The 19,166-nt window shown below is 43.5% G+C and overlaps 1 protein-coding gene across 2 annotated transcripts in view; it reads right to left on the bottom strand.

Moving 5' to 3' along the window:
- The window catches only part of LOC126299611 (uncharacterized), a 468,671-nt gene that overhangs the window by 332,827 nt on the left and 116,678 nt on the right, over positions 1-19,166 (bottom strand). For both annotated transcript variants that reach the window (XM_049991647.1, XM_049991646.1), the window contains exon 2: positions 5,316-5,354. The gene's annotated coding sequence lies outside the window, so the exon portion shown is untranslated. The remainder of the gene's footprint in view (positions 1-5,315; positions 5,355-19,166) is intronic.

Here is a 19,166-nt window from a genome sequence, read left to right as displayed (position 1 = left end):
ATGATGATCGAAGAAATGGTTCAAATGGCTCTGAGCACTATGGGACTTAACTTCTGAGGTCATCAGTCCCGCCGGCCGCGGTGGTCTCGCGGTTCTAGGCGCGCAGTCCGCAACCATGCGACTGCTACGGTCGCAGGTTCGAATCCTGCCTCGGGCATGGATGTGTGTGATGTCCTTAGGTTAGTTAGGTTTAAGTAGTTCTAAGTTCTAGCGGACTGATGACCACAGCAGTTGAGTTCCATAATGCTCAGAGCCATTTGAACCATTTTTTTTTTCATCACTCCCCTAGAATTTAGAACTACTTAAACCTAACTAACCTGAGGACATCACACACTACCATGCCCGAGGCAGGATTCGAACCTTCGAGCGTAGCGGTCGCGCGGTTCCAAACTGTAGCGCCTAGAACCGCTCGGCCACTCTGGCCGGCGATGATCGAAGACCTTCAAATTCTAAACAGAAATAATTTCGGAAGAAGTGGTGAGGTGATCTGAAACAACACTCGTGTCGAATGAAACACAAACTGAAAAAATCCGAAGCTAAATCAGAACTACACTATGTGATCAAAAGTATCCGGACACGCCCAAAGACATAAGATTTTCACATAAGGTGTATTGTGCTGCCACCTACTGCCAGGCACTCCATATCAGTGACCTCAGTAGTCATTAGACATCATGAGACAACAGAATGGGGCGTTCCGCGGAATTAACGGACTTCGAACGTGGTTAGGTGATTGAGTGTCACTTGTGTCATACGTTTGTACGCGAGATTTCCACTCTCTTAAACATCCCTAGGTCCACTGTTTCCAATGTGATAGTGAATCGGAAACGTGAAGGGACACGTACACCACAAAAGCGTGCAGGCCGATCTCGTCTGTTGATTGGCTGAGACCGCCGGCAGCTGAAGAGGGTCGTAATGTGTAATAGGCAGACATCTGCCCAGACCATCACACAGGAATTCCAAACTGCTATAGGATCCACTGCAAGTACTATGACAGTTAGGCGGGAGGTGAGAAAACTTTTATTTAATAGTCGAGCGGCAGCTTACAAGCCACACATCACGCGGGTACATGCCAAACGACGCCTCGCTTGGTGTAAGGAGCGTAAACATTGGACGATTGAATAGTGAAAAAACGTTGTGTGGCGTGACGAATCACGGTACACAACGTATCGATCCAATGGGAGGGTGTGGGTATGGTGATTGCTCGGCGAACGTCATATGCCAGGGTGTGTAGTGCCAACAGTAAAATTCGGAGGCGGTGGTGTTACGGTGTGGTCGTGTTTTTCATGGAGGGGGCTTGCACCCCTTGTTTTGTGTGGCACTATCAGAGCAGAGGCTTACAATAATGTTTTAAGCAGTTTCTTGCTTCCCACTGTTGAAGAGCAATTCGGGGATGGCGATTGCATCTTTCAACAAGATCGAGCACCTGTTCATAAAGCACGGTCTTTGGCTGAGTGGTTACACAATAACATCCCTGTAATGGACTGGCCCGCACAGGGCTGACTTGAATCCTATAGAACGCCTTTGGGATTGTTTTAGAACGCCAACTTCGTGCCAGGCGTCACCGACCGACATCGATACCTCTCCTCAGAGCAGCACTCCGTGAAGAATGGGCTGCCATTCCCCAAGAAACCTTCCAGCACCTGAATGAACATATGCCTACGAGAGTGGAAGCTGTCATCAAGGCTAAGAGTGGGTCAACACCATTCTGAAGTCGAGCATTGCCGATGGAGGGCGTCACGAACTTTTAACTCATTTACAGCCCAGTCTCCGGATACTTTTGAACACATAGTGTAAGTCTGACTCACACGTCCGCACAGCTTTACATCCGACACTACCTAATCTCCCACATTCCAAACTTCACAAACATTCTCCTGCGAAACTTGTAGGACTAAAACTGTTGTAAGAAAGGATATTGTATGGACATGTGTCATGCGTCGTTCTATCGTAGCTCATGTGGTCGAGTACTTGCCCGTGAACGGCAAAGCTCCCGAGTTCTAGTCTCCGCCCAGAACAAAGTTTTTAAACTGCCAGGAAGTGTCACATTAACGCATACTCTGTTGCAGAGTGAAAAATTCATTCTCGGGACTGTCCATGTTTCCCGTATTCAAGTGGTTCAAGTGGCTCTGAGCACTATGGGACTCAACTGCTGTGGTCATTAGTCCCCTAGAACTTAGAACTACTTAAACCTAACTAACCTAGGGACATCACACACATCCATGCCCGAGGCAGGATTCGAACCTGCGACCGTAGCAGTCGCACGGTTCCGGACTGCGCGCCTAGAACCGCGAGACCACCGCGGCCGGCTCCCGTATTCCTAAACGATCTGAGGGATAGCATTAGCAGCAGCAATTGAGTCTGTTTACTAATGACGCTGTAGTTTATGGGAAAGTGTTGCGCTGAGAGACTGTAGGAGAGTACAGGATGACTGGGATAGATTTTCTATTTGATGTGATGAATGGCAGCTTGCTCTAACGGTCGAAAAATGTAAATTAATGCACATGAAGAAGAAAAAGAGTCCTCTAATGTTCGAATACCGATTAGTGGTGTGCTGCTTGACACAGTAAGGTCGATTAAATATCCAGGCGTAACGTTGCAAAATGACATGAAATGGAATGGGCGCACAAGGTCTGTACTATGGAAGACTCATCTATGACACCTACGGAACACTAGTGCTATCCATTTTTGAGTGCTGTTCGAGTATCTACCATATCCATTAGGTCGGCTTAAAGGAAGACCTAGCATCAAATCAGGGGCGTGATGCTAGATTAGTTGCTGGTAGCTTGGATCAACGCCCGAGTTTCAAATGGGAATCCCCGGAGGGAAAAGACGTTCTTTTCGCGGAACACTATTGAGAAATTTTAGAGAACCACCATTTATGACAGTCTTCAGAACCATCCTACTGCCACCAAAATACAACTCTTGTAGGGACCACGAAGATAAGATAAATCGGGGGCCACAAGGAAGCATAAGGACAGTTATTTTTCCCTCGCTCCACTTGCAAGTGGAACAGGAAAGGGAAAGGCTAACAGTTAGTACAAGGTATCATCTGCCACGAACCATATGGTAGCTTGGGTGTATGATGTATAGATAATAACAGCAACAATAATCCTGATAGTACTCATTTTCTTGCATCAGTCTTGCTTATGGTTAACACAAACATTTTATTTCCACAATGATTAGCTAATTTTGACCCTTTGCCACTATTATTGTGTTTACCATCAGATTTCGTGACAAAGATACAAGAAATAAGTAACAACAAGTAAAGCAAAGTACAACACAACAGCCTTCAGACACGCATGTGATTTTCTTTCCTTTATATGAATGAAGCTCAGTCACGGCCCCAACAAAAGCTACTATGGTTAAATTATGTAACAAAATAAATGGCCTAGGTACACCACACAAAAAATGCGTTATATTATAATGGGCGTTCAAAACGAAACGAGCCGGAGGCATAATTACAGGAACCAGTATCTGTATGTTAGGAGTATTGAGCCTGGCAGCTGATACACTTGTCCCACTATGACACAAGGCGTTGAATGGCTGTCTCATAAAATTCCCGGGGCTGCGATGTTAATCAGTTCCTCACGTACAGCTGCACGTCGTCGTACACACGAGTGCAAGAAAGGTTATGCTGACGTTCTTCTTTGACCAAGTTGACCCTCTGTGGATTCACTTCCTGCAGCAGGGGACAACAGTGAATGCCTAGCGTTACTCGCACACCTTGACTACCCTTCGCCAAGCGATCAAATCAAAACGACCAGGCAATCTCACTCGTGGGGTCATTCTGCTCTACGACAATGCAAAGCCACATACGTCCAACACAGTCGCGGCATTCCTGCAAAAATTCAAATGGGAGGTTCTAGGCCACTCTCCATAAAGTTCCAACCTTTCCCCCTGTGATTACGCCGTTTTGCCGGCCGCGGTGGTCTCGCGGTTCTAGGCGCGCAGTCCGGAACCGTGTGACTGCTACGGTCCCAGGTTCGAATCCTGCCTCGGGCATGGATGTGTGTGATGTCCTTAGGTTAGTTAGGTTTAAGTAGTTCTAAGTTCTAGGGGACTGATAACCACAGCTGTAAGTCCCATACTGCTCACAGCCATTTGAACCATTTTACGCCGTTTTTGGTCTCCTTAAAAAGGCTCTGAGGGGCAAATAATTCACCGCGGACGACGACGTCCAGCTATACGTGCGGAACTGGTTAACATTGCAGCCCCGGGAATTTTATGAGAGCCATTCACCTCCTTGTGTCACAGTGGGACAAATGTCTGAACAGCCAGGGTCAATACTTCTAACATACAGGTACTGGTTTCTGTAATTATGCCTCCTGCGCGTTTCGTTTTGAACGCCCGTTATATTTCATTCGTCAAGATGCCATGGCCTGTACAGCGATGTGGGAGAGATCAACATGTAATAGCATCTCAAAGAAGGAACACCAAAAAAGTAGCTACGGTCACAAACTATATGTACACGAACACTTAACGTAATTCGCACTAAAGAACAGAACATTCAAACGTCTTAAAATATTCCTGTTGAGTGGCGTAGTATCATAAGTTCGCAGATGTTAGGCTTTACATCCAGAACCACGAAGTGCAAACTTCTTATTTGTTTGAAACATCACGTAATTTTCGTTATGATGCTAACCACCAGGTTGCTTCATACTGAGGAGCGAAATTAGCTAAACTCCAATTGGAATAATAAGTTCCAGAATGAAATTATCACTCTGCAGAGAAGTGTGCGCTGATATGAAACTTCCTGGCAAATTAAAACTTTGTGTCGGACAGAGACTCGAACTCGGGACTTTTGCCTTTAGCGAGCAAATGCTCTACCGACGGAGTTCGAGTTCAATCCGGCACACAGTTTTAATCTGCCAGGAAGTTTCATATCAGCGCACACTCTCCTGCAGGGTGACAGTTTCCTTCTGGAAACATCCCCCATGGTGTGGTTAAGCCATGTCTCCGCAATATCCCTTCTTCAGGGAGTGCAAGTCTTCCTAGTTTCGCAGGACTCTTCTGCGAAATTTGGAAGGCAGAAGACGAGCTACTGGCGGAAGTAAACTGTGAGGACGGGTTGTGAGTCGTGCTTGGGTAGCTCATTTGGTAGAGCACTTGCCTGCGAAAGACAGAGGTCCCGATTTCGAATCTCGGTCCGACACGCAGTTTTAATCTGCCGGGAAGGTCCAAATAATACCTTAGATTCAAGTAAAATGTCTGTACCTGGAAAACTAATCCTTCCAAGAAATTGATTTAAACGATAACGATAATAATAATAATAATAATAATAATAATAATAATAAAGCTTCATTTGAAAAAGTACTTACTTTAAAGGTCACTAAACGAATAACCTCTGCTGCTTGCTCCTGTAAAAGTAAAAGAAAACTGTTTTAGATACACAGCATAAAATAAGTTACACAGCAAATATAATAAAAAAAATGAAGCAGCTGATACCGCAGGTGACTCATTTGAACATTACAACAGACTTTTTACGATGCGGATAATCAATCAAAATCAAAACGCAGGAAATACCTATACATGTACTGTATGAGTAACAAGTGTTGTCATAGTTGTATCCAGCCACAAAATAGATTTAGGTTTCCGTATATTCTGCGACGGGTAAGGCCACACTAGGCTAGTGGGAAGTGATTAGTGTACAGCTACCACACTCGGTAACTCCCGAGCGCGCATTCAGGGTTTAAAACGCACACTCAAAAATGCTTCGAAAAGTGGAAATGCAGCAGTGCTTATCGAGCGTGGAAGGAGGCAGTAAAATGAAAAGAGAATAATTCTGGCACGAGAAAGCATCAGTCAAGGAGATTTGCGTTGACCCTTCACACAGCTTCTTATACTAGGGTTCTTCAGCAGGTGAGTTACTTATTATTGTGACAGGCCATGTAACTTTCATCGAATGCTGCACCAGAAATCAAAGTGTCACAGATACACGACACCATTTTTCAACATAGTCACCAAGTCTCCGCGAATAACGGTCAGGACGTTCTATCAATCGCTCTGTTCTCCAATGAAAGAAATCCGGAACCGTTCTACAACCGCTGTGCGAACGTCCATCTCACGGTGCAAGATCTAAACTTCCCTATAGTCATCATCCACGTCTCTTCGGGTTTGGTCAAATTGTTGGCACCATTTCACAATGGCTAACAGCGACACTGCAATTGGTCCATATACCGCCAGAATTTCAAAGTGAATCTATGTCGTATTTAGACGTTTTGCTAACAAGAATCGTAATGTCCCATGCTGGAGGACATTTCCAGTTGCCGCGCCATTTCATTCCCACACTGCAATGCACCTGTTACCCTAACGCAGCAGAACTGTCTTTGCTGGTAACTCGGAACATGTACTGTCATCAGACAATGTGCCACTCTTCTCGCCGAATAATCTTAGCATCAGACGACATGTGTCACTTTCTAAAGTCCTTATGCAGGACTAGCAGTTGAATACGTTCCCATGCTGACAGTGTAATAGGTTGCGTTAGCTTTAATTATAAAAGCGAAGTACTTAATATAGTGTGTCGCTTCAGCCAATTATGTAAATTGAAAAAAAAACATAAAAATACAACCTAAACTGGAGGTAATGTTATGCCTATTAGCAAAAAAGTATAGTTTAAACTAGCTCTTTCTCTGGTATTTGCCTGCAAATGGCAATGGATTTGGGTTCGAATCACGGCCCGTTCACTGTCATCATACACTGAAGCGCCAAAGAAACTGGTATATGCGTGCGTATTTAAATACAGAGAGATGTAAACAGGCAGAATATGGCGCTGCGGTAGGCAACGCCTATATAAGACAAGTGTCCCGCGCAGTTGTTAGATCGGTTACTACTGCTAAAATGGCAGGTTATCAAGATTTAAGCGAGTTTGAACGTGGCGCTATGGCCGACGCACGAGCGACGGGACACAGCATCTCCAAGTTAGCGATGAAGTGGAGATTTTCCCGTACGACCATTTTACGAGTATGCCGTGACTATCAGGGATCCGGTGAAACATCAAGTCTCCTACATCATTACGGCCAGAAAAACACCCTGCAAGAACGGGACCAACGACGACTGAAGAGAATCGTTCAACGTGAAAGAAGTGCAACAATTCCGCAAATTGCTGCACATTTCAATGCTGAGCCATCACCAAGAGTCAGCGTGTGAACCATTCAACAAAACGTCATCGATATGGGCTCTCGGAGCCGAAGGCCTACTTGTGTACCCGTGATGACTGCACGACACACAGCTTTACGCCTCACCAGGGCCCGTCAACTCCGAAAATGGACTGTTTATGATGGGAACACGTTGCCTGGTCAGACAACTCTCCTTTGAAAATGAGTCGAGCGGATGGACTTATACGAGTATGGAGAGAACCTCATGAATCCATGGACCCTGCTTGTCAAGCTGGTGGAGGCTCTGTAATGGTGTGGGACGTGTGCAGCTGGACTGCCATGGAACCTCTGATACGTCTAGATACGACTCTGTCAGGGGACAAGTACGTAAATATACTGTCTGATCATCTGCATCCATTCATATCCATCGTGCATTCCAACGGACTTGGGAAATTCCAGCGGGACAGTGCGACACACCACACTTCCAGAATTGCTACAGAGTGACTCCAGAAACACACTTCTGATTTAAACGTTTCCGCTGCCCACCAAACTCCCCAGACATGAACATTACTGAGCGTATTTTGAATGTTTGCAACGTGCTTTTCACAAGAGATCTCCACCCTCTCCTACTCTTACGGATTTATGGACACCCCTGCAGGATTTATGGTGCCAATTCCCTCCCCATCACAACTCCAGACATTAGTCGAGTTCATACCACGTCGTGTTAAGGCACTTCTGAGTGCTCGCGGGGGGCTCTACGCGGTATTAGGCAGGTGTACCAGTTTCTTTGGCTGTTCCGTGTACGTCTTGTGGCGGAAGGCACGTAATATATCAGTTTCGGTGTCCCTCTTTTCCTGTCCGAGTTTGGTACGCGGGAAGGATACTACTGATAATCTTACACGTGAACCCGAATCCTGATCGTTACGCAAGATATATATGTTTCTTGATCCATTTTACAGCATGGGCTCTTCAAATTTTATGAAGCACAAGGTTTTTCTCGCAAAGTTTCGCATCGCAGTTCGTTGAGCATTCCTGTAACTCTCTCACATTGACTAAAGCATCCAGCAATGATTGGTGCAACTCTTCTTATAATCTTTCCCATCTCTTCCGTTACTCCAACACTGCACGAGAGTTAGACCAACCAACAGTACTGTTCAGCATGACAAACTGAGTAATAACTTACCTTAAACGGGGCTGGATGGTTGTGGCATCTGACTCATTTAGTATCTATACACAAACCAAGCACCGTCATTGTGCTAGCTGGACTGCAGGTAGCATATTGAAGTTCACGAGTGATTTCTTCCGCTGATTTCATGTGATATTTTACAAGCACCTTCCGGAATGCTGGATGGTCCATGTCTGTCAGAATATGAGGTCTGCCTGGTCTTGGGTTAGCTGTGGTTTTCTTCAGTTGAAACGTCCGGGCTGAGAGGCGGTGGTCGATGTATAAAATTTCCACCTGACGTCTCCATCTTCGGGAGACATCTTCTGAGGTCGTCCGGCTACTGCTACTGAGGCTTCAGGTACTCTCGCATTTATAGAGCGCATAGAAGGGCCCCACCATTCGTCACATGATGCCGACGGTATGCCTATCTCTGGAAGGCGTCATCATTCTCAATTAAGAGTAATCGATTGTCCTTCTGCTGGCGCAACGTCAACATCCATATTTTGTCCAACTTTAAAACTACCTCTTTTCTATTAAAATTGTTAGGGTTTTTTCGAATTTCTATTGCTTCTCTACACATGCGCGTATGATAATGGGATGTTCGTGCTAGAACGCTTGTCTCACTAATTTCGTGATTCCCATCCCGTAAAACATGCTCAACTACGGGCGATTTTTCTATTGCTTCTCTACACATGCGCGTGTGATAATGGGATGTTCGTGCTAGAACGCTTGTCTCACTAAATTTAATTTCGTGATTCCCATCCGGAAAAACATGCTCAACTACGGACGATTTTTCGATGTGTCCGAAGCAACAGTTTCTTTTATGTTCGGCTAAGCGGAGTACGTGGAGCCTCAGTGGTAGTAGCCGGACGACCTCAGAAGATGTCTCCCGCAGATGGAGACGAAACGTCAGGTGGAAATTTTATACATCGACCACGGCCTCTCAGCCCGGAAGTTTCAACTGAAGACAACACCGGCCGTGAAAGCCTACATTGTATGGTTAGCTGTGGTTGTTCCTTCGCGTTTTCACTTCACAATCACTTCACCAACAGTGGACTAGGCCCTGATGGATTTGCCGCGTTACATCCAGTGACTAATCCACGTCCACAATCACTACGCTCTTTTAACCCATTCTGTTGTTACTGCTTCTTTACTGACAAATCAATACTCCCCGCCTCCTTTTTACTGGCGGGTCCGCCTCACGAGACAACTACAGATCAATTCCGCATTACATAGGGGTGCCTGGATACTTTTGATCAAGATAGGGTATGCAGGGCGGTCACAAAAGTCTGTAAATCTTGCAAGGGTGTTGCAGGGGAGATAGTGCTGGGAAGTGATTTTTAAGAAAAAATTCGATACGTTGCGCCGTTTCCGAGATACTTAGCACTGACGTTAGCCGATCAGGTCGTCGCGCACGCAGATTCAAGCAGCCTCCCAGAGTGTGTCGCCAGGCTCCTTCTTCGTTTGGTTTCCTCACACGCAACAAATGTAGCTTTCGTTCACCTAGCTTAAATTCATCACTTCTGAAAAACGCACATTTTAAATGGTAGTGAGTATTCTAACAAGTGATAACTCAGAGACCCACAGATGTGTGAGCCTTACCCATTTTAGCGTGTGCGATCTGATAGGATAAACTGAATGCCAGACACCTCGGAAACGGCGCAACGCATCTTGTTTTCATAACAATTATTTCTCCACCGCCTTTACAAGCTTTTCAGACTGTTTCTGACCACCCCGCATAAATGCTGATATATCAGATGAACTAGAAAAATCGAACTGCTCGGCAACAATCTACTTTCTACTACGCTGTTGATTAAGTTCGAAACGGCTAGGGTCATATCTCTATTTTAGAGGGAAAGACTGTCGTATACAGCTAAGGCTTGCGAAGCCACATTCGCTAATTGTGTGTATAGTAATGGTTGGGTATCTTCACTCATTCGACAGTTTTGTAGTCAGTTCTAGTTTCTGTAACTGCAAAAACCTTCCTCCACTGGTAACCTTGTAATTTTTTCCTCTAAACGTTCGATCTAGATGAAGGTAATAGAATAGTTTCGCATACATTCGTTTACATGGACAAGACTTTTAAACGTCTCTCCTCCCCCTCACGACTGATGAAATTTGCAAGTAAATCGTTCTGCCTCTCTATGAATAAAATTACGGCGGTATTGATACTATCGTCGCGAACGCTTGCGTGTGTGCGTGCAAGATTCGGCCACGAACGCAGCTAATTCCAAACTTCTTGATCGAAAAATATACCCGACCTTCTGATTGGAAGCTTTCTGGCATTTTATCGCGGAGAACTGGCACAATTTATTCTCCTAATTTGCCTCCAATCAGCAGTGTCCATTGTCTTCTGTCTATTTACGATCAATTTCGAAGCTCTGAGGCTTCACATTTAGCCCTTCATTGCTCGCGCAGATGACACTCGTTATCCACATCATTTTCCTGCTCTATTTTGTCTCATTGAGGTATATTGAGTTCGCGCCCTTTTCAGTACCTTTCCGTTAACTCTCCATCCGTTAGCTTCAGACATTATTGGCTTTCAGTTAACGCAATTTGCATTGTTGGGGAAACATTATTATAGTCTGGAGAACACTGGTCATTCGCAGGAGCTCTGCTGTTACAATCTGAAACAAAGTAAGGGTATGTTACTTTATTGTTTTGCTAGATTCAATCCGATTTTCATGTGCGTAATTTTTGGCGAATAGAAATTAACTGCAATTAATTTTACTTTTACCTTGAATAATTACCGAAGAAAGGTAAATATTCTCTGAGTTTTAGTTTGTGGGATAAATATCGAAGGTAAAAAAAAACCTAGAACGGGCTTTAGTAGAGATCCTGATATATGGCTTGAATGGTTCCATGAGCTAAGTGATGGAGATGCTGAAAGTGATATTGCTAACTCAGAGAACTAGGATTGGGTACACAGATCATGAAGTGTCAGGAAATGATGAATTTGAATCACATGAAAGTATACAGGAGGACGTATTTCTTCTAATACGAGATGCAATCAGTAAATGGAGGGAAAGTAAATATCCTACCAATGTCTTGTAATATTATTACACATCTACCTGGATCTTCAAAAATGAAGATGGTATAAGAAAGACAGAAACAGATATTCTGAAGTTATCATTGAATGAAAATATAATTCGTATTATTGAAGTTGTACTAATATTTACATCAATTAAGACCGTGGTGATTTTTCTAGGGAACGGATGCTAAAGCAACAGATGTTACACAGATCTGAACTTTCATTTGTTTTTACTATTCGTATGTATCTCTGAGACGCTCTATAAAAAATTTATCGAAGTTGTGTGAGAGCTCAAAGTGCAATGGACTTGAATCGTGTTAATTTTGCGTGAGTGAAAACGATTCGGGTTGGTCTCAAGATATCTGAAGTTTGATAGTACAGTTGACAGAGGTGTTCACAGAGAGACTGACAAGTTGGCCTCTATAAAAAAAAATGGCTCTGAGCACTATGGGACTTAACATCTATGGTTATCAGTCCCCTAGAACTTAGAACTACTTAAACCTAAGGACATCACACAACACCCAACCATCACGAGGCAGAGAAAATCCCTGACCCCGCCGGGAATCGAACCCTGGCCGCTATCAGAGATGTATTATGAACAATTGCCAACATTTTTTCTCACCTAGTTTATACCATAACTTAGACGGGTATAAATGTATTACATTTAGATTTAAATAAAACACTCCAAAAAACATTCACGTAAACCGTTAGAAGTGTCCAAGTACACTGTTAATGTTGTGGATGACAGCTGTCATCCGCGCATGTGACCGAGTCGGGAATTATCGTTCTGCTGCCTTGTATTCTTTGGATGGGCGCAGTTGCCGCTTTGAAACAAACGCTTATTTTGTTGTGATCCGCAAATTTCGTGAAACGGTAATTTTTCGGAGATTAGTGTTAGAACAAAATCTTATTTAATAACAGCATATACGGGGTTCGTGACTTAACATCTTACACAGCCCAGAATGCACCCCTCTGAATAGAAACTATCTTTTGCGCATAAACTTAGTTTTCCCAAGATATTACCTCATACGACGAGGATCAATGCTTAGTTGCAATTCTAACAGTACGTTCCACCAACAGGTGTTTATCACAAACCTATGCAATTGTAAATGTGTAAGATGTGTTGAAAAATTTTGTTTCCTGTCTTCTTTTTTAATCTCTCCTGTTTGCTTATGAAGGGAGAGGGTGGGTTGATAAAAAAAAATAAAAAAATAAAAAAACCTCACGCCCTTTCGTTGTCGCCAGCATTCACATGACGCGTTCTTACAACATCCCAGGAGCTTCCATTACGTGAATAATTGTTTTTCTCTGTTTTCTACTATTTGGCTTCCCCTTCAGCTTCAATTTTGTTGTCTTTGAACTTTTCTGTCCATTCTTTGTTGCTGCGCGAACTGCGAACTATTCGTGAAAACACACACACACACACACACACACACACACACACACACACAGACAGAGAGAGAGAGAGAGAGAGAGAGAGAGAGAGAGAGAGAGAGTGTTATTCATGGTAACCATCAGTTACACGACGGAAGGTATACCCTGTAGTACTTGAATAAAATACCTGCGAAGGCTGTGCATTCTAACGACGCGGCGCCCTCCCTCACCTCCGACGCGACTGCTAAAATCGAACGTTGGGTGCATGGGCTGCGCTGCCCCATTCAATCCTCTCCTGCTCGGCTACGGCGCAGGGCAGGCGCATTCCGGCTTACGCGCCCCTCTCCCTCCACGAAAAGAGCCGCTTACAAGAGCGCCCGCTCACCTGGCGCAACACCGACGATCAATGGCCCTAACGAGTTCTTGAAACATCTCGCATCTTAAAGAGGAGCCATTCACAATTTCCGAGCAAAACTTTTCAATGGCACGTAAACACATCTTTGCACAAAAATGTAACGGTGAATTACGAAGATTAAGAGCTTTATGAAAACATGTGCAGAGCTCCTCTCCATCGCTACAACTGAGAATAGCACGAAAAGAAATACAGAATTAACACTACTTCCAAGTATTACACGGCATCTTAAAAAGTATGTTTACCGAAGTATTAAATTACATGAGCTGCTGCAAAACGGGGTAGCGAAATTTCAAGACAAGCGTTCTAAATCGGGAGTTGGCTTTTTGCCTCTCTTGTATGGTAGATCAAAGACCTCTGAGAATGCTCCCTGAGGTATACAATCGGAGCAACATGTTGCATCTTCATGCAAGACCAGCTGCACACAATTAGCAGAATCTTAAAAACAGAAAATAATATTTTTTTCGTCATGGTTTAAAGTTCTGTGTTTGTCTAGAAATGAGGTGGAACTCTGGTAGAAAAGGTTTTACATTTGGGAATTGTAGCAAAGAGCGGGCCGGAGTGGCAGTGCGGTTCTAGGCGCTACAGTCTGGAGCCGAGCGACCGCTACGGTCGCAGGTTCGAATCCTGCCTCGGGCATGGATGTGTGTGATGTCTTTACGTTAGTTAGGTTTAATTAGTTGTAAGTTCTAGGCGACTGATGACCTCAGAAGTTAAGTCGCATAGTGCTCAGAGCCATTTGAACCATTTGTAGCAAAGATTAACTTCGGGTTCGATGTGCGTAGCAAGATATGCCGTTCGAGCAGTCTTATAGGAGAAACTCCCCATAGCATCCCCCCCCCCCCCCCCCCACAGATTTAATGGTAAGATGGCCTAGTGGATGACCCGCCAAAAAGTGAACACAGATCAAGCATGAAAACAGGAAGAAGATTTAAGTAAACGTGAGAAAAGAAGCAAAATACAAACAGTGAACGTCCAACCTCAAGATGTGCAACATCGAGAGCATTGCAAGAATCACGGTGTCGTGGTTATGTGACGGTGTTGGACTGCGAAGCGAGAAATCCCTGCTAAAACTCCCTCGTGCCTCTTTTTTTTCCACAAATTCAAGAAATGTTCGTCTGGTCATTGACGTGTGTGTTCTCCTCCTGTCGTCCTGGCAACTGTCATATTACACACTGCTCGTAGAACGTGGGTCATGCGGTAAGAATATATTACCGTCGCTAACAAATGTGATGAATAGAGCAGATGAGATACCGCCACTTCCGAATCGAAACACAAGTCATAACATGAGGCAGATGTGTACGACAAATAGAAGGTAAGTACGTGTGGAGGATCCTTCGTTACACCTGGCTGTTGGAAACGGACGTTCAACCACGACACAGAAACAAATTTGAATACAGCGAACAGACACGTCAACGACCATACGGACAGCTCATAATTTTTGTGATCAAATGGGACACGAGGGAGATTTGAACATGGAACTCCACCTTCGCAGTCCGACATCGCGACCACATAACCATGTAACTTGAGCTTGGACCGTTCACTGTTTGTATTTGCTTCTTTTTTCACAGTTCAGCACACAGTCCTGTTTACATGCTTGCTCTGTGTTCAGTTTTTGACCCGCTGTCCACTAGGCCATCTAACCTACATACCTGAGGGGGGGTTCAATGGGGAGTTTCCCTTCTTAGTGACACACCGAAACATAACGGAGCAGCGTTTTTCTTCCCGGAACAACTGCTGCCAAGCAACTCTCTCTCGGCAATACAAGTGAAATGTTTCCCTATTTGGTGACAAATATTTATTTTGAGCGTCGGCAAACTTTCATTCTTAAATGCAGCAGTTACTGCACACCAATTGATTCTCATCCATGTTATAATACAAACTTTAGAGTGGCAACTCAGGGAACTTAAATTTTTTCCGTCTGTATTTCTTTCATTAAATGATATCTATTGGCACTTAGAACCACAAAAGCCGCGACAGTTCTTTGATATGCATACCAATCGTCCACCCGGTCTATGCACCTAATCTATTTGATTTCGGGAAGGATAATATCTTCAAAGGAGGTTTGTACGTTAAGGTTCAGTAGCGTACCCACATAAATAAACATCACGTCACGATATGCGCATAAGGCTAGCGTCGAAATCGAATGTAGAGGAAGAAATGTGAACCGCATACGTAAGTCTTGGCCGTAGCAAGTAACTTGAGGAAGAAGAATGAAAGTACGCATCGTGTCAGATGCGTTACAACAGCAACGAATTCCTCGAAATATGGACGATCCGTTCAATGTTGAGACGCGGTCAGCTGACCCTGGAACACCTGTTTCAATTTACTAAGTGCCACTTCCGCTGGCTTTCTTCCGGCAACTAATCCACTTTATTTATTGGCATCTGTCTGTCAAGCTACACAGCTACCTTCTTTAGTAACTACTGAAGCAGTACACTGAACATTAAATATAACCATTAGACACTAAAATATAAAAACACATAAGTGTTAAAACACAGTGTTACACGAACGATGACGATTAACGAAGCTCCTACACACTCATTTTCAATGGTTTGCTATTTGAATAGTTTTGGGTTGCGCAGTTGCTTTTTTGTTTTTTAAATTTACGAAGCAAATGAGAAAGTTTTGTAGATAGTGTTTAGTTGTCAGCAATAAAACAGATAATAAAATGGGGAATGCGACTCCTAGTTTCTCAAATTCCTTCTTTAGTTACTCTGTTTCCTCAGATTGCTTTAATTGCTACAATGATATGGGTAATTGTGGCTATTCGAAATTCTTTCTCGGTGCAAAACGGATTGTCCTTAACATTTACCCCCTAAACAGGTTTTGGATTATATGCGTGTCTGAAGTGCATCCTAATAGATAAAAGCACGACTTTCGTGGTACGATGGGTTGCACTTGGGCATATAATTTTTATCTATCCGTTAATGTGATGAGCCAGTAGGTGGGCCACTTGTAATGAACAAGTTTTTGAGTAAACGAGTAAAATCAGTGAAAAGTGGAACAATGCCTTGAAAACGAACTTTTATAATCATCTCCTTCATTGCGGCGAGTCCAAGAGGGCGCTTTAATCCACATTAAATTAACACCTTCATGTTTAGCCTTGGCAATCCAAAGTCAACCCTATATACGGTGAATCCGAACTTCACGGAGAAAATTTCGGAGTTTGTCAGGGGTATTACGTGACTATTCAGTGTATAGAACCTGTGGCATCTGTTGGCTAATTGGATTTCGTTTGGTTTCTTACCCACATGTATCTTTGTTTCCGCACTGCACTGAACACACCTGCACAACAGTGTAAAAATGACAGCGGCTTGCGCTGCGTATCTTATTTGAAAGCGAACTTTTCCATTCACCCACGGTGTTTGCTGATGGCAACAGTAATGTCCCCTTTACTCTTCGCGCTCAAGCTTGCATTTACTAACGGTCGGTTCTGTCTCTGGTTTGTTTTTTCGACAATTGTATGTTAAAAAAGGTACAAAGCTGTGCGGATTGGTTCACTGAATGCAAGGATAGAGCGCAACAATGACGCTGAGTTGTTTAAGCAGCGACGGCAACCAAGTCAAAGTGTAGTGTCTAGTCGGAGGGTTGTTGCATTACTCCGTGTTACGTGTTCTATGTTTTTAGATTTGCGTATTACAAGTTTTTCCCCTGTTGAGAAGATATTTTCACAGAAAAGAGGTAAATGCGGTAACAGACCTAGTAAATCGTAGCTACATTATTATTATGTAACGAGCACCAGAGACCACTGGTCCCTTGCACCAAAAGTAATCAGGAAGTTTCTCTGAAAAACTTTCCAAATTTTGTCAGTGGAGTTCAGGTTCACCCTGTACAAGAGAACGGTCTGCAAAAGTGTCCACAGTTGTAGAATCCACCAATAATAACCTGAAGATGCAACGGTGTAACTCGGCACAACCCCAAGAATAATTTAAATTACAAATCCGCCCAGAAAATCTACGATCTCAGTCATTTATCCCACCAAGCATTATAAACGAGGACAGGGTGATGAAGAGACGGCAGAGGGCTAACCAGATGCACTGTCCAAGTGTGTTATCTTGTCACCTGTTAAAGGAGACACAGGCTGTTCTCAGCATCAGGTATTCAACAGCGGTTGTCAGTGGTACAGACAGGTCCACTAAAACAGGCAAAGGGGCTGCAGGCCGACAGCTGTGCCACAGCCTCATAACCTAACGGTTCTCACTGTGACAGCGACCTGCTATCTTGAATGGCACACTTATCAGGACAGTGTGTCAGTGGCGACCGGAAAGGGTGAACAGTGTTAAACATTCACAGGCATAACCACGCGGCCATTCACCTTCTAATCGTTGAAGTGTTCTATCCCCGTCACGGATTCTAAGCATATAGCCCTCACTGGTTACAACTCAATTTTACCTCTACCTCTTTCCCCCTTCTCCATCTCATTTCCAACTCATTTCCCTTACCCTACTTTGCATTCACTATTCACCACCTTACAATCGTCTTTATCTCCGCCGCACCCTTAGCCACCCCCGCCCTCCCCCCACCTGCTAGACTCCATTTAGATAATCAGCTCCATACTACTCTTTCGTCTCACACACATACTTAAATGAACACATATGAACACGAAGAAATAGATATAATATGGCAAACCAAACATCAAAAGAATGTGTTCTTAGATAATGTGAAAATCAAAATTAGCAGATGAGTAGGCAATACTACGGACACACACACACACACACACACACACACACACACACACACACACACACACACACACACACAGCGCCTGCGCTTTTAGCCACGATAATGTAAATAAATACTAGGGGAGCAATATTTTGTTGTATTTCGCGTCAAGAAATGTTTAGCGCTAGAAGCTATCGTGATACGTATTAGGCCAAAAATATCAGTTCTAAACGCAGGAATACCTGGCAAATGGGCAAACAGGCTACATTTCCAAATGTAACAGGAAATCACACAAAAATGCTGTTATGATTTCGTAACAAAAGAAATCACATGAATATCTTTTGTTAAAAAATGATTTTAGATCTAGAAAGCAAATCAAAATTGTAAATGTGTTTCATTCCGGATCACTGACAATGGTGTAAATCATTAAAACGATATGCGTACCGTAAAGTATAAGCATTTTTTTTAGTTGCGAAGACAGGTTTAAATATTTGTAATAATAGTAAAGCAATTATGGACATTACTGACACACAAATGAAGAATTGGTCGTAAGCATATCCTCATACTTCTCGCCATCACTACTTGTTGGTTACGTTTATCAATTAAATTTTTTTACTGTGTGCGTCTCGTCTCTGGTGCAATGGTAAATTACAGGTGAGGCTCGCTGTGAATAAACAATAGGGCTGTGCTGATTTAGTCGTCATGAAGGGAGACTTCTTCAGAGCTGCAGCAGAACTTGCAAAATTGAGGACCTGCATATACTTGCTGAATTCAAGCAATGATATGAACTTGGTGTACCTCTGCCTCCGAAATTTTCTGTGTCTTCTGTTGCGCAAAGACCTACAGAATACTCTGAATAAAACGAAGGTGCAGTATAATTCACGCATTACACGACACGGGCACGCATATTTCGCAAGATGGTTGCCTGTTTATGAGAAGTTTTCTGAATTACTAGGACTCCTTTAGGAATCTAATTAAGAGAAAATATGAGACGTGCTTCAATAATCCTTTCTGGCAGTGACAAACGGGGACACAAATAACGCCAATGCGATCGTTATTGCTGTAGGGAAAACTCTAATGGAATTGGAATGGTACAACACGTGCAGACGTATCAGATACATTTTGCCATTCAAAAGATGTCGCCATATTCAAAGAAACAGAACAACAGAATTAAATATTACTATCTCTGTCTTCCACAAATTTCCAATGAAATCCAGAAACGTAACAGGGTAAAACAGCTCAACAGCAACCGACAAAAGAATGTATAACCACTCAATTTATAGAAAGTAACACGGTTGAGATGCCAGTGTGTTCAGTTTGAGCGTTATCGAGATATTTCTCGAAGTTTGGCTTAGCAATCACTAGGGAATATTGATGATATTACAAATGTAAAGCTAAAGTAAAGGAACTGACAACTCGTGAAACTGA

This window comes from Schistocerca gregaria, chromosome X, assembly GCF_023897955.1.
Source record: "Schistocerca gregaria isolate iqSchGreg1 chromosome X, iqSchGreg1.2, whole genome shotgun sequence".
Classification (NCBI taxonomy): domain Eukaryota; kingdom Metazoa; phylum Arthropoda; class Insecta; order Orthoptera; family Acrididae; genus Schistocerca; species Schistocerca gregaria.
Note: the sequence above shows the minus strand (reverse complement) of the source record. Positions and strands in the feature narration are given on the sequence as shown.